At 45.5% G+C, this 17,187-nt stretch overlaps 1 long non-coding RNA gene across 1 annotated transcript; it reads right to left on the reverse strand.

Annotated features, from left to right (window-relative positions):
* Window positions 1–12,492: 12,492 nt before the first annotated feature.
* Window positions 12,493–16,877, reverse strand: LOC109449582 (uncharacterized). The gene is made up of 3 exons (XR_002137727.3): window positions 16,641–16,877; window positions 15,957–16,187; window positions 12,493–15,223 (listed from the first exon to the last, which is right to left on the reverse strand). It is a non-coding gene; the product is annotated as an uncharacterized LOC109449582 (long non-coding RNA).
* Between the last annotated feature and the right edge of the window lie 310 nt (window positions 16,878–17,187).

Below are 17,187 nucleotides of genomic sequence, written 5' to 3' on the forward strand. Positions count from 1 at the left end.
ATTCTGTGCCAACTTCTCCATTAGACTTTTCCCCTCACAGTTGCCCTATGTGAGCTCCTCACAGACTCAGGCCCTCAGCCCCTCGCATCCAGGCCCAGTCACGCACATCCCCGACTGCTCAGGATCGGCTCCTCCTCGTAGCAAAGACTGCTGGTCCCCCTCAAGGATCTGTTCTCTCTGTGGCCTTTAGAAATAGAACTAGTAGCTTTGTTTACGGTGGCCAAGACATGGAAACAACCAAAATGTCCTTCGATAGATGAATGGATAAAGAAGTTGTGGTATATATACACAATGGAATACTATTCGGCAGTAAGAAAAGATGATATAGGAACATTTGTGACATCATGGATGGATCTTGAGAGAGTAATGCTGAGCGAAACAAGTCAGACAGAAAAAGCAGAGAACCATGTGATTTCACTGATATGTGGTATATAAACCAAGAACAACAAAAGAACAAGACAAACAAATGAGAAACAGAAACTCATAGACACAGACAATAGTTTAGTGGTTGCCAGAGGGTAAGGGGGGCGGGGGGTGGGGGGTGGGAGATGAGGGTAAGGGGGATCGAATATATGGTGATGGAAAGAGAACTGACTCTGGGTGGTGAACACACAATGGGATTTATAGATGATGTAATACAGAATTGTACACCTGAAATCTATGTAATTTTACTAACAATTGTCACCCCAATAAATTTAATTTAAAAAAAAAAAAGAAAGAAATAGAACTAGAGACTTTATTCCCAGGCTCGTTTGCTGGAGGCGGGTGTGACCATGAGACCAAGGTTTACCAGTAAGACATGAGAGGAAGTGGAGTGTGCGACAAGTGCTGGGTCATGCCTGTCCTTAATGGAAAGGACATTTCCTCAGCTTCCACTTTTCTTCTTTCTGCTGCTGAACTCGTGATACAATGGCGGGCGCTGGAGCAGCTATCTTGGACTACTTGATAAAAATTGCTGACTGAGAATGGCAGAGCAATAAGACAGATGGACCCTGGGTCTCAAAAACCATGAAACTGCCATGTTAGCCCAGGACTGCTTAAGTTATTTCTGTTACATGAGGGAGAAATAAACTTCCATTGTGTTTGAGCCATTGTTATTTTGACCTTTAGTGACAGCAGCTGAACTGCTTTATTCTACATATCAAGTTCTAACTATTCTTTGAAATCTATCTGAAGGCCACCTCCTCCAGAAAGTCTTCTCTGATTATACCAATGATATCTTCCATCATGTACATCACCTATTCCAGAACGTATTGCCTAGACCTAATCTTACTGCACCAAATTCTATTTTATGTAATGTTATTTACTCCGGTATAGAGCATGGCACCCATCAGGAAGCATGGAAAGACAGTTATTGAGTTGGGTTATAGCACCTTCCCGTGTTCGTGGTTGGTTTTGTATCTCTTTCGCAGACATAGGAGCTCCCAGACAGTGTTGTGTGCCACCGTCGGATGGGACCAAGTCACAGACTTCTCTCACCACCACTCATGGCATATAACATTCAACTGAGACTCGGGGGCTTGATTTACATGTTACCAAAAGAAACTGGTGGAAATAAGGCCAGCCAAGGCTGGTGGGGTGTGGTTGGGGATAGTCCCGGCGCCGAGCCTTTAAATACAACCTGATGTCAGAGCACTCTGTGACATGTAACCCAAGAAAGGACCTGCTATAATAGGATTCTTCCGATGTGGAAAAATAAGGCAGGCTGACTGCCGCCGTCATGGAGAGGTGACAAATGTTTGACCTCGGGTGTGAGGGTGACTGACTGATTCCGTGTTGTCACAGGGAGAAATGCACACCTGTTCCAGCTGGAACACTCAACCCTGACCAGACGCCCTCAGATAGACCAGCTGGAGTCCTGGAGGGAAAAAAAAAAGGATGGATCATGCTAGCTGTTACACAATGACGCTATTGAGCAGTTGCCCAAGATGGAATAGACTGCCTCGTGCGGTAGTGAGCTTCCTGACACTAGTGGTAATCAAAACGGATGATCACTGGGGCGGATACTTTAAGGGGACTCCAGCCTGGGGTTAGGAAAGGAGATTACGCTGAAAGGTTTTATGACACTGATTTTCCAGACTACATTGAGTCTCCTCTCCACTGTCTCCATCTCAGTATTTCTCCATAGGAGCTCACCAGAGTGCCTGAAGTTCTACCATTAAAGCTTTACTCATCGGGAATAAAGTGTCGTGATCTCCTGGAGATGTTGGTTAAATAAGGGATGCTGCTTAATATTGTAGCTGTTGATTCTTTGTCAGTTCATTTAGCAGACCCTTCTCCCAGATAGCTGGTGGCAGGGGTTACTGGGGCACTGGTTACCATTGTTGGAGTCTCTGACCATCAGAAGGCAACATGAAGGCAGAGTATGCTGGGGGGGGGTGGGGTGATGAGGGTACAGGAGGACCTGAGAATGTAGGGGCAGTGGCATGAGTGTACCATCAAAAGCACTGTCATCCAATTCACAGCTTGGACTAGAGTTGCCCCACCTGGTCCAGAAGCCCAACATCTGCCCAGCAACTTCAACTTCTCAAGGGGAGCACTGGACTAGGAGTCCAGAGACCTGGCTGCTGGCCCTGGTTGGACCACTCCCTGGCAGTGGGCCTTGGGTATGTTGCCACAGTGCCCTGCGGAGCTCAGCTCACTCCACTGCTGGTCTCCAAGAGCCATTCCCCCTGACAGGGTCCAGGTCCAGGACCAAAGTACCAGGGCAAGCTTCTGGGTCTCCTAAATCTCACTGTGAAAGCCAACTCTGCCTTTCCTGAGCAGTATGAACTTGAGCAAGTTGCCTAAGCTTCCTGAACCTCAGTTCCCACTTTTATAAAATGGGAACAATAATACTTGTTTCAAAAGATAAAGATGATGGCCGGCCCAGTGGCTCAGGCAGTTAGAGCTCCGTGCTCCTAACTCCGAAGGCTGCCGGTTCGATTCCCACATGGGCCAGTGGGCTCTCAACCACAAGGTTGCCAGTTCAATTCCTCGACTCCCGCAAGGGATGGTGGGCTGCGCCCCCTGCAACTAGCAACGGCAACTAGACCTGGAGCTGAGCTGTACCCTCCACAACTAAGACTGAAAGGACAACAACTTGACCTGGAAAAAAAGAAAAAAGTCCCGGAAGTACACACTGTTCCCCAATAAAGTCCTGTTCCTCTTCCCCAATAAAATCTTAAAAAAAAGATAAAGATGATGAAACATAACTTATACAGTGACAGGCTGGGTGCTAAGCCATCCATTATTTTTCATGTCATTGTATTAGTTACCGCCTCAGTGAGCTAGAGCAGGCTTCACCCATGAAAGGAAGATGGCGGTGGGATTCTGCCCTCCTTGCCAGACTGTCACCTCCCCAAGAGAGCCAGGGTAAGTTACTCTGAGCTCCTGCCAGCTTGGACACTGGTCTTCTGCTTTCCTTCAGGCAACCCTGTCAGAAGGAGCCTTGGTTACAATGGGGGATTTGCCCTGGAGCTGCAGGCATGGGAAGCCTGGGACCTCATCCCAGTATCCTCCCCTTCACTGGTCATCCTTCCAAAATAGCCTCCACTGGCTGGGGTCGCTGCCTCTCAGAGCCTATGGGGACCAACCTGGGAGCAGAAGCTGTCATGCCCACCCATGCCCTCCCTCCACTGTCACTCTACCCAGAAGTGGTGTAAGCACATGGTCTTAGGGGTTAGGCAGCTATGGTCTTGAAAGCCTGCCTGGCCACTAACTGTGTGTGCCCTGGGCAGGTTACTTTAGGTTTATGAGCACCAATTTCTTCCTCTGTCGAACAGGTATAAGCGGAGCTGCTTCTCAGGGGCCCTGTGGACATCAAACCTGTCAATCAGTGTCTGGCATGTCACATGTCCTCAGAAAATAGAAATCACTTCTTCCCCTCTTTTCTGTAGCTTAAAGCTTTGGTTCCAGGAAGGGTCAATATTTGTTTCCTAATTTCCTTTTGCAATTTTTCAAACCTAAGTATATATCGCAAGAGTAGGATAGCAAATTCCCGTACACTTTTCACCTCCGTTTACCAGTGTAACATTTGCCACTATGCTTTTTCTCTACTTACTCACACCAGTATCCCTATTATCGTGACATTCCCTTCCCCCTGAACTACTTCAGCATGTATTTTCTAAAAACAAGGATGTTTTCCCATGTAACCACACTAGGAAACTTAACAAATACCTACATAACACTGTTTTCTAGTGTGCTGTTGGCATTCAAATTTTGCCAATTGTCCCAATAATGTCCTTTAGAGCAATTTTTTTTTCCCCTCTGGTCCCAGATCCAGTCGAGATCCTTGCATTTGTTTGTCGGGTCTCTTTAGTCTGGAATAGTTCCTGCATTCTTCTATGTCCTTAAGGACCTTGACCTTTGTGATGAGTGCAGGCTAGTTATTTTGCAGAATGCCCCTCCCTCCCTTTGGCCTGGTCGGATGGCGTTTCCTCATGATTAGACTCGGGCGATGCACGTTGGGCAGGAAAATCACAGAAGAGATGCCGAGTCCTTTCCAGTGTCGCTCATCAGGACACGTGATGTCAATTAATCTGACCACTCTGATGGACTCTGGGTCCATGAGCTGGGTCCATGAGCTCTGTCCATGGCACAATGGCCATTTTTCCTATTCCCTGGGGAATGTGATCTCATTTGAACCCTAGACTCTTGAGTTGGGTTGTCTGGACTGAAGCGTGTACCAGCAGTGTGGCCTTGGCTAAATTACCTACCTTCTCTGATTTTGTGAAACAAAGGCCGCGTTCCTCCCTCTCGGGGTAGTTTGGAGGAGTAGATGAGGGCATACATGTGAAGTGTTCGACTCAGTGCCTGGGCACATGGGAGCGACGCCTGGCCAATGCCAGCTGCTATTCATACCATCTCCGTGATAACCCTCAGAGCCCAAAGGTCTGAGACTGGCTTGAGTACAAGGAGCTGGTTGAATCATTCTTGGTCCCTTCAGTGGATACTCACCGAGCATCTTTCCAAGGCTTAGGATCTATGGGGGGACTTGGAGATCAGGAAGACCCACCCGAATGGAAGGAAATGGCAGCAAAGAATTCCGGTGTCACGGAGATCAGAGAAAAGGCTGGGGGCAGGAGCAAGTTTCCACTGAAAGGCAGAAAACCCTGGCAACAGAAATGGACTAGCAAGATAGACCCATGGCCATGAGCCAAATGTGGACTTTGGGGTCCCCCAATCTGGGTGTGTGTCCCATGCTCTCTGTGAATGAGCTGTGTAGGCTTAGGCAAGTCAAATAACCTCTCTGAGCAGTTTCTTCCACTGTGAAATGGGGATCATACCACATCTCTCGTAAAATTGTTGTAAGGATGATAAGAGTAATAGATGGGAAGAGCACGGCCCAGTTCCTGGCACACGGTAAGTACTCAAAAACCAAGGACTAAAACTAGCACTAGTGCAGGCCAGGATCTTGGTTCTAATGTCCCTCCTTTGGGAACGCCTTCCCTGACCATCATTCTCAAAGAGAGGATCGGGCTTCCCTGAAATGCTCTTAGCATCATCTGCTCCCACACTTAGTGGGGCCATAAATTGGTACCACATTCCTGAAGGACAGTTTGACAAACAGGGAATTTGTTGCTCAGTGTGGACAACAGAATCCACTGGGACAGTTTCAGCAGAAAGGGATTCATTAAGGACAATAGACAGCTTGCAGAATCATCAGGCAGCAGACGTAATACAGCCTACCTAGGCTGGGCTTCCAGGAATGAGTCCCAAAAACACAACACAGACTGGTTACCAATGGAACTGCTGCTTCTGCCTTCGCAGAAAGCTCCAGAAAGCTCCAGGAGAGACCACCCAAGTTCATGGCTCCAGACCCGTGACATTTCTGCCCTGATCTATGCTGGCCAAATAGGTACTCCCTGCCCCCTCCATTCGCCCCACATGACTCACAGAAGTGATCTCATCACAGAAGTCATCTCATCAGAAGAGAGAAAAATCACATCTAGAATCTGTGCTGTCAGAGAGTGTGGGTTATTAATTGTCCAACGTCTAGACATACGAGAAGGAGATGAAATATATTCCAAACTAGCCAATACACCAAACTAAGAACCATAAACACACGGTTTTAACCTTTGACTTAGGAATTGCCTAGGAATCCATCTCAAGGAAATAATTAGAGAGACAAATAAATGTTTGTGTATAAAGTCGGAGGGAGGGAGGGCAGAGAGAAACAAAATCCATGAACATGGGGTTGGTTAAGAAGTTTAGAACATTCATATGAAAGAATTTTGGGCTAATAAAAATGAGATTTTTGAATAATTTTAGAATTTGCATTAAAACAGTATTAAGGGGAAAAGACAAAAAACAAACTATATGTACAATACGATCTTGGTTCTATAAAAAGGGCACATATTTACAGGGTCCAATATTAAAGGAGGTATCCCAAAAATGTTTATCTGAGTGTGACTGGAATTACATGAGTTTTAAAATATTTTCTTGCTTACGCTTTTCTATACTAGCTATGTGTTCAGCCAAGGATACACATTACTTTTTACAATTAGTTGTTTCAGAAATTGAAGAATGATATAAACAAAATGAGATATTCCTCATGCACGTGAGCACACGTGCACATGGGTTTGGGATGGGGAATAAGGGGTAACAGTGGACAAGGACCAATTATGGGGGCAGGCAGAGGCCATCCCTGACTTACCTGGCACATAAGTGGATGTCAATAAATGTTTGTTCCATACCCGTATAGAGAAATTCTCAGAGGGCTTGAAAGCAGCCAGTTCGAAGAAAAGGGAATACAGATGACTTTGAAACAGATGAAAAGATACCCAGCCTCAATCATAATCAAAGAAATGCAAAATAAAACAAGAGCTATTTTTTTTCACTTACCAAATTGGCAAAGATCACAACATTTGATGAGAACAGAGGGTGACTAGACAGGAGGGAAGCAGACTCTACCCCGCCCTTCAGGGTGATTTGTAATATCTGCTAGAACTGAAAACGTACATGGCCTTTGATACGGCCACTCTGTTTCTAGGAATTTGTTCTCAGATATAATTGTGCATTGGTCATACGTGGGGGGCTGGTGTGCAGGGTGTTTATTGCTGTGTTGCTTATCTTAGCCAAAGATTAGAAGCCAAGTCTTCAGCAGGAGTCTGATTAAATAAACCACGGTGCATTTGTATGATGGAATACTGTGCTACAAAGGAGGGACTTCAGAGGCATATTTATAAGCAAGGAAGTCAAAGCATACAATGAACAGCAAAGTATATAATGTCCTGTTTTTGTAAGGAAAAAACACGCACATATATCATTTGAGATGAATAGTGCATTTCTGGTGTCCCTGGGGAGGGAGATTGAGGTATTTGAGGGTCTGAGTTAGAGTCAATATTTGTTGTTTATACTTTTGTACTGTTGGTTTATTTGATCATACGCGTGCTCATGTGTTATGTGTTCAATTTCAATGTGTAATTAGAAGTGAATACTCGTTGAATTAATAATTGGACTAGGAAACCACAGAGAGGTGTTTGAACGTGATGGGGTGAGCCATAGAGAGCCACTGGTGGTTCTTGAGTAGGAGAGTACAACACAGAAGTGGTGTTTAGCAGGGAGGACCCAGAAGAGAGCAGGGGGAGGAGCCTGACCAGCCGGACCAACCAGGCGCAGAGTCGCCAGGCAGGCAGGCTGCACCCAAGGGATGTGGGGTGGAGGACAGAGGAAGGGTTGCTCGCTAAGCAGACTTTCATCCTATTCATGCTAGATGATTCTCTCTGTTCCCATCCTGCACTACACCCCACAAGTTCCCCAGATTGTTTATGGAAGAATTCTCAGCCTTTTGGCAGTGCAGATATTTGCTTTTATAACCATGGTCTGTCAATTACTTGTCTACTTTCGTTGGCCCAGTTGGCTTCCTTTGTTCTCTTCCCGTGCCCCTGCTCCTGTCAGCACAGCAGCTGCTGTCACCTCACACAGCCTCTCCATGCCTTTTACCTGCCTCTCACCTCTCTGAGCCCACACTGCGCCTCCCCCTCTTCCCTGGCTCAGGCTTTCAGTCCCCGGGCTTTTCCTGGAGTGTGCCCACCTCCAGTGTGCCCTTAGGCCCGCTGAGAGAGAGATTACAAATGCCCGCTTCCTTACTGCAGCTCAGCTGGGCGCCCAATGAGGTTTCAGTGGGTCTTCAGTCCCAGGAAGAAGGTGTGTGGTGGGGGGATGGGAGGAACAGTAGGGTTTGAGTTTGAAGGGAAAACCTGTCCTGTCTCACCACACCTTAATATGTGCATTTATTCTAATATTAAATTCTGTTTTAGATTATTTACCATGGAGTAAAATAGATGTCCCTGGATCTCTCCCAACAGATCCATTCATCCCATAGTCCAGAGGTTCTCAACCTTGGCGCAATTGATATTTGGGGCTGGATAATTCCTGTGCATTTTAGGATGTTTCGCAGCATCCGGGCCTCCACACTGCTAAAATGCCTCCAGACTCTGCCAAATGTCCTTGAGGGTCAAAATCACCCTTGCTTCAGAAACAGTGCTATAGTTTCATGTGTTCCCATGTGCCAGTGTGTGTGTGTGGCGGGGGTGGGGGTACAGGTGCCCCTTTATTGGTCTTCGTGGAGAGTCATAATGGGGAGTTTCGGGCATTATGGGGAAGGCAGGCAGTGGCTGGCTTAGTGCCCTATAAATCACAGCACAGAGACAACCTCTTGTTTGCCACTGGTCCCCTCTCAGAGCACGACCCTGGAACCCAGGCCTGAACCACTTCCAAGATTCTGAGATCCTCAGTCTCCATCTAACAGGATCCTTTTTGGTTCTTGGGTTTTTCACCCAGAACTACCAATAGCTCTGCCTCTTAGACTCTTTTATTGTTAGGTCTACAAGGGCAATAAAAAGCCTCAAAGTGTTTCCGGGACATCAAATAGCTCCTTTTAAATTAAAAAAAGAAAGAAAGAAGGAAGGAAGGAAGGAAGGAAGGAAGGAAGGAAGGAAGGAAGGAAGGAAGGAAGGAAGGAAGGAAGGAGAGAGAGACAGAGAGAGAGAGAGAGGGAGAGAGAGAGAGAGAGAGAGAGAGAGAGAGAGAGAGAGAGAGAGAGGAAAGAGAGACCTCCAACCTTTGTATTTTGTTATACAAGTGAAAGAGACACATATGGAATATGTTTCCTTCTGACTGGGCACTATTTTAAAACATAAGGAGATTGTTCTTAAACATTTCCTGGCTTTTTATGGCTGCCTAAGTTTTTAGAGGAATTGGTCTGTGAGTTGCCTGTTGCACAGGGGATAGCCTGGGATCCTGGGGGTGGGGTGGGGGTGAGGGGGATCTGTTGGCCCATGAGGAGAAGCTCTGAGCGACCTGCCCAGGACATCCAAGAGTGTGGATATTGTACCCTGTGCTGGAGTCATCAGGGAAGACTTAAAAAGAAAATGGAGTCTGGATAGGTTTACACTTCTCAATATTTTCTGAACATGAGTACATTTTCAGCTGTTCTATCTGCCTAGAAAGCCCTGTCTCCTTTGTGGACTTACTGTCCCCTTTACTCTTCCAGTGTACCTCAAATTCTTCCCTTCTTCTCTCATAATGAAATAACCAGACAAGTGAGCAAAAAGCATGCATGAATCTATGTATGTATGTCTGACAATTAAGTTCGTGAACTTGCCATCATGCGCTTACATTGGCCGCCCTGTACAAACAGCTCGGGAAAGTGTCATAACCTTGGTACATCAGTGTCTCACAGCTGTGTTCATGTCGAAGTGTGGTGGTGTCTTACTGAGTGGCGTTCATTATTGTTGCTGCGTGTTTTTGTGTGCCGTCGTGAGGATGTCTGAGCTTGAATTAGAGCAATGAACAAACATTAAATTTCTTGTTAAACTTGGCAAGAGTAGAAGTGAAATCAGGGACATGTTAGTCCAAGTTTATGGGGATAGTGCCATGAAGAAAACGGCAGTGTACAAATGGATTAAACGTTTTTCTGAGGGGAGAGAACGTGTCACTGATGAAGAGAGGTCAGGGAGGCCAGTAACGAGCAGAACTGACAAAGACATTGCAAACATTCATTGAATTGTGCGTCAAACTTGTCAGCTGACTGTGAGAAGCATAGCAGACCAAGTAAACATCAATAGAGAAACAGGAAAATCTTAACTGAAAATCTTGGCGTAAGAAAGGTGTGTGCAAAAATGATCCCAAAGGAGTTCTTACATCACGATAATGCACCAGCTCACACAGCATTGTCTGTGAGGAGTTTTTAGCCAGTAAACAAATAACTATATTGGAACACCCTCCCTACTCACCTGATCTGGCCCCCAATGACTTCTTTCTGTACCTAAAGATAAAGGGAATACTGAAAGGAAGACATTTTGATGACATTCAGGACATCAAGGGTACTACAATGACAGCTCTGATGGCCATTCCAGAAAGAGTTCCAAAATTGTTTTGAAGGGTGGACTAGGTGCTGGCCTGGGTGCAAAACTTCCCAAGAGGAGTACTTCGAAGGTGACCATAGTGATATTCAGCAATGAGGTATGTAGCACTTTTTCTAGGATGAGTTCACGTACGTAATTGTCAGACCTCATATGTAGTGAAATTATACACACACACACACACACACACACACACACACAGAGGGTGCCAAAAAATGTATACACATTTTAAGAAAGAAAAAAAACTATTAAAATTATGCTGATAATAACTTTGGTAACCACTTTGAGCACTTCTTGTAATTGCAGAAGTCAAACGTGACTTGTATTCATCTTTTTTTATTGGTATATACTGAGTATTACAATTTTAATAGTTTTTTTCCTTTCTTAAAATGTGTATACATTTTTTGGCACCCTCTGTGTTTGTGTGTATATATATATATATATATATATATATATATATATGTGTATATATACACATACATACATATATATGTATATATCATTGCAATGTGGGTTACAGTGATGAAAAAGTGGGAGTAGGCTAAAATGTATAGCAGTAGAGGACCAGTTAAATACATTACAGTATAGTCATACAATGAGAAAAATCACTCAGCCATCAAAAGTTAAAGACAAATGACTATTGACTTGGTTAGATGAAAGAAAGTTAAAAACAGCATATGTCCCTATATGATCCTATGTTTTTTAATGTATGATGCAAGGGGGACTCTGGGAAGATGGTGAAGCCGGAAGCAGCAGGAATCTGTCTCCCACCTAGAGAGTAATGGCACTGGCAGAATCTGTATCATGTAACTATTTTGGAATTCTGGAAGCTGTTGAAGGCTTGCAACTTCCAGGAGAAGGCTTGGATGGTAAACTGCAGTTCATTTTGGTTAATTTTTTGTCAGTTTCAGCTCTTAGCTCAGTAGCAGTCACCTATTCCTGACCCCCAGCCCCATGGCAGGCATCTGTGTATGTGCCAGACGCGACCAGTTCAGATAGCAGACCAAGTACTCTGGCCATCTCTGGAGAACAAAACTACTGAGAGATAGGCGTACAGTTGCATACGGGAGATAAAAGATTAAAAATCTGACCAGGGTTATTGAGGGTCTACTATAGGCCAGAAAGTTGGTAGAAATGATTTCAATCGTCATTCCAAACTCCCTCTTGAAGACCATTATTGTCCCTACTTTATGGTGGAAGACACTGATCAGAAAAGATAAGTAATTTATTCAAAGTCACAGAGATCGTAAGTTGAAAATATGGGATTTGAACCCAGGTCTATGAGACCTCAAAGTCCATGATTGTCCCATTAAGTCATCACTGTGTGTGTGTGTGTGTGTGTGTGTGTGTGTGTGTGTGTGTGTATGTGTGTGTAGAGAGAGAGAGAGATGGTTTGAAAGAACAAGGGTGAGTTCTACCTTCTTACCATCCCTGATGGTGGGGAGATGGTGCTGAAAGGCTGAATGCACAGGTATCTGTCTCACCTGTCTGTTAGTATTAGCCTCTGCTTTCACTGGTCACCTTCCTAGACCAGGTCAGGCTCTCCTATTACATGCCCACCCTCAGGTACGCTCTAGTTACCTTCAAGTACTTTTTGCAGTAGCAATCCATTTACCCATGTAATTATTCCTTCAATATGTCTCTCCCTCAATAGACTAGAAGACTCATAAGGGCAGGAACTGTCCACGTTATCACCACCATGTTATCTCACACCTAGCACATAGCCTGCACAAAATATGTGCTCATAGTATTTATGGAGCAAATAGGTGAATGGTTGGATTGTTAGTGGGTGGATGGATGGATGGAATAATGGATGGATGGATGGATGCTTGGGTAGATGCATGGATGGATGGATGGATGGATGGATGGATGGATGGATGGATGGATGACTCTCAGCTCATTGGAGACCTGAGATGTGCAGTGACCCAGAGGCCTAGTCTTGCACTCATGGCTGAGAGTCACAGTAGACCAGGATGAAACTGTGCCTATGTGGTGAGTCACCCAGTTTCTGAAAACCACATGTTTCTTTCCACAACGAGGCTGCCCAGAGGGGCCCCCCCTTACCCCCCCGCCTCAAAGAGCGTCAGGAAAAACTGCTCACACGCACAGTTACTGCCAGCCCCTTATCATTGCTGTTCTTTGATGTGTTCTTTGTGAGTCAGAGCTGCTGTTGCCTCGATGCTGTTCCTGTTTCGGAAGCACTCTGACATTTTTAAAAGAAAAAAATCGGAAGTGGTGGACTCTATCTTTGGGCTAAGACTATAGACAGCCCTTTGATTTGATTACTCCTTGATTTGATTATACATGCGCTTGGGGTTGAAGGGGGACAAGGGTTTCAAAGAGAAGATGTTGAGACCCTCTAACCTATGGCAAAATAAAGAGAAATGCGCCAGGCATTTGGAAGCAACCCCCGGCGGGTCCTCCTTTCCTCCAGCAGATCCCCTGTACATACCCCCACTCCAGTCAGAGCAGGAGCTGGCTGTTTCCTGACCCACACTGAACTCTCTCACTTCCTTTCTTACCTGCACATCTCCTCTCTCCAAGAATGACACCCCTTCTCCCATCTCCACCACGCACATATCCAAATGCAGTGCAACTTTCTGGGTTCAACTCATTTACTTCCTTCTCCACTAAGCCTCTTCCGACCCCTGCAGCCACCGATTCCTGATCTGCCTGCTCTTTGAGCTCTTTTAGCATTCACTTCTGGTGTGGCAATTGCTCATGTTACTATCGGACGATAATGTGCATTTTGCAATGTTCTGTTGCAATTTGAAGGAAGAAAGTTGTGATATCTTCGGGCCAAAAGAAAGAAGCTGGAGTCGAGCTCAGCTACTTTCTTCCTATCTGATTTTAGAGAAGTTATCAGTTTCAGTTTCTTCAGGAAAATTGTGGAGGGACAGTTTTGATAGATATGAATATCAAATTAGATAATGGTCATCAACATGCTTCATGAATGGTACAATAGTATCCTTATCTTCATTCTTTCCACCATTTCCACCATCATCACTGTCACCATTATGTTGCTATTTATTTCACTTCCCATGCACACAGATATGCGTTGTCTTCCAAACTGAACTGTGAGTCTCTCACGGTTAGGGATCCACTGTTGTACTTCTGTACTCCGCCCTCCTACTCCTAGCACAGGACAGGGCACACAGTTAGTATGCCATGACTGTTTCTTCAGCAACTGATAAACTCAGAGGAAAAGAAGGCAAAGGGAGAACTTGGTGTTGAAAAATGATGTCTTTCGGAGATGCTGTATTTTTGCTTCCTCAGTTTAAAAAAGAACAAATGAAAAGCAAGGACAGTTTAAAAGCAGCAACCTCCCTGACTGACAAGGATGATATTAGACGTTTTTTGCCAGGGTCCCTGACAGCACCGGGGCACTGGCATCTCATGGTCTCATCTCATGGTCTCATGGTCGCATCCAGCCTTCAAGAGTGTCCTAAGGAAGTGGGTGGGGAAGCATAGGTGCGTTAGCACCCATTCTGCAGTCAAGCAAAGTGAGGCCAGCACTCACACCATCAGGGAGCAGTGACTCATTGGTAAATCCAGCCCCTGGAGCAGGCTCCTGGCTCTGGCCCCTGGATCTTTACAGGGGACACCCACGCAACTGAAAGAGAATTCCCTGCCATTGATTGAGACAATTATTTTATAAACATCACATCATTTATTCCTCATGGTGTCCTCACAAATGACCTTTCATCATCCCCGTTTTACATGTGAGGAAACTGAGGTTCTGAGAGGCCAGATGACCTGCCTAAAGTCAGAGAGGGGAGGCGGAGCCACACTCCCATTTCCCAATACCCACTGAGCACATTCTAAGCATGTGGGCTGAGCCTAAGGCAGAATGTGAATCTCTCCCCCTGTTCTCTGGTTCCCCCATTTGCAGGAAGTTAGGGTCAACCACATCCTGCCACGTCCCTGCAGACGAGATAATGATCCCCACCACCACCATTCTCTGTCCCACCACAGCCCAGCCCAGCCCAACGAAGGCAGATGGGCTTCCTTTATTCTGTTGACACCACTGAATGTCAGAGTTGGAAGAGGCCTAACTCTGTGCTCCTCAAAGCGTCCTCCTTCAGAATCATCTGGGGCACTGCTTAATAGCCCAGAATCCCCAAGCCATCTCTAGAATTTGAGACAACGTCTCTGAAGTCAGGGCCTATGAATCTGCATTTTTAAGAAGCACCCTGAGTGATTCGATAAGTATTCAAGTTTGGGAAACAACTAGTCCAACCCTTTCATTTTAAGAGAGGCAAACTGAAGACCAGAGAAGAGATAGGAATTTGCTCCCCTCCCCCACTTGCCGGCCATGCAGAATCTGCTGCCTCTTTGGCATGTCTGCTGCATCTGTTACAAAGGACCCTGGGATCTATTGAAGTGACACTCCTCCATTAGGGAAGCTGGGTTCAGCAGCTTGGGATCTGATATATCCAGATCCACATGAGCAAAAGGCATGACGCTTCATGGAGGGCGAGAAGGCATGTGGAAATCCTCCAGTCAAGGCTGAATCCACAAGTGATCTGGAACCTGCCCTCGGTCCAGAAATATTAACACTTTAGCCCAGAAGTAGGCCAAGTATTGCCCACAGGTCAAATCTGGCCCACTGCCTATTTTTGTGAAGTTTTATTGGAACATAGCCATGCTCATTTGTTGATGTGTTGTTTATGGCTGCTTTTGTGCTACAATGGCAGGATAAAGCCTAAAATATTTACTATCTGGCCCTTTATAGAAAAAGTTTGCCAACACCGGTGTCAGCCCATTAATCAACCAGCAAAGCTTCATTCTTGCCGTTATTCCAGAAGGTGTCTGGTTTTTCCATTCCTGTATCACCAGTACCTTGCAGCACAGTGCTTGGCACACTGTAGATACTAAAAAAAAAAAAATTATTGAATCAATGAACCATCACAATGAGCTATTTTAATTTCCATTATGCAAATGAAAAAATCATAGCTTTCAGAAAAGGTAAGTATATAGTCCAAGGTCTCAGAGTTAAAAAGTGCTAGAATTCGGGGGTGGCCGGTTAGCTCAGTAGGTTAGAGTGCAGTGCTCTTAACAACAAGGCTGCCGGTTCAATTCCCACGTGGGCCACTGTGAGCTGTGCCCTCCACAACTAGATTAAAACAACTACTTGACTTGGAGCTGATGGGTCCTAGAAAAATACACTTAAAAAACAAATAAAAGTGGAAAAAAAAAAGAGAGTGCTAGAATTAGAATTTGTCTTGCTGCAAGGTACAGTATTTTCCCCTGTAAATTTGAAGCAGGGGCCAGGTAGACTCTTGCCAGAAATCTGTAGAAATGGGGCCTAGTGGCCTATGGTAGATTTTTTGTGGAAGAAGAGGCTGGATCCTGGGATTGGAAGAGGTGAGAAAGCCCTAGATAAAAATAAAGGATCATCTGAATGGATGAGAAGACCCTTGTCCTGCTGGGAAAATTGACATCTTGAGACTACTTTAAGCGAATTCATACTACAGTGTTAGCTTCTTTCTGAACCTGCTTTTTTCTTAACTAAACATGAGTGATGGAGCCTTTTCACCTGGAGGTGAGGGAGGACACTTCCAGGAACACAGAAAGGGGAGATGGAAGTGAGTCAAGCACTCTTACCAGAATTCAACGCGAAAGGAGTCAGGCTCTGATTGCAGTGTGTGGAGTCCCTGGGGGCAACCACAGAGAGCCTGGGAAGCCACGTGTCCACCCCAGGCGGGGTCTGCGCCCATGGCCATGAAGCCCCTCCAGCTCTCAGGCTCTCCCTCTGTGTGGCTGGAGTCAGCACTGTCCCTGTCCCCTTCCAGTTCACTGACAGGCATTAAAGGTGCAGGACAAGCCCTCTGGAATCTAATCAGATCCAGCTTTATCAAGGTCATTTGGCAAAAACAATCATAGAAAGTGGAGAACATTTGGGTTGGCTGAGTGAAATTTTTTGTCATCTTTCCCAACTAAACCACACCCACAAAGTGTCATTTTCTAGCCTCTGTCTTTTTTTAAAGTGGGGTGAGAACATAGAACTGAATGCCAAAGACTCAGTTTTCACAGTTTTTTTTCTCTCTAACCTTTACAGTTATCTCACGTACATTCAATTCCCCAGAAAGCTGTTTAGCTATCACATGTATTGAGTGCAAGCATTCAACCTAACTTGCAAAGAAACAGCCCTATTTTTTTGCCCTCATATTTCATTGCATTATGGAATAATAAGTACATTATTTAATAAAGGCGATAGGTACAGGTTGAGAAAAAACCACAAGTAACATGTGGAAGCACACACTGCTCAACTCCCAGGAATAGACCTACCTGGGAACACTGGAGAGTACCTGCTGGCTTCACGGCCTGGGTGTGTCCTGGGCCTGCAGAGCCTCAGCAAGCTGGCAAGTTGGTTAACTAAAGACTGCCCCGCTATTTAACCACGTATGCCATAGCCCTTTGTCATGGGCAGAGCCTTGTCCTTTGTGAACCTCATGACCCTCTGAGGCAAGCACAAAAGAATTTCTTGTGGGGAAAATGAGGGTGGAGGACAGCAAGTGACTTTCTCAAGGACAAACACACAGCAGTTAACTCCTTTGTGTCTGTCCTGCTGGAGCCCAGCACAGAGAGGACATGGGAAACAGTAGTCCATTGTTTATGGAACAGAAGTGATAGAGCTGGGCCCACACTTGGGGAGATCTGCTTTGAGATCCCAGGTTTTTTCCAGCTCACGTAGAAAGCATCTGTGAAATGCACACTCTCTGTCGGGCTCTGCGCCTGGCTTGGGTACAAAAGATAGCACCTATTACTTCTCACCTGTTCAGCGCCCTGTGCTTCCTAATTCTTATTCCACTCCACACCCTTCCCTTGGGGGAAA

This window comes from Rhinolophus sinicus, chromosome 3 (assembly GCF_057876585.1).
Source record: "Rhinolophus sinicus isolate RSI-liver-muscle chromosome 3, RSI-T2T, whole genome shotgun sequence".
In the NCBI taxonomy this organism is placed as follows: Eukaryota; Metazoa; Chordata; class Mammalia; order Chiroptera; family Rhinolophidae; genus Rhinolophus; species Rhinolophus sinicus.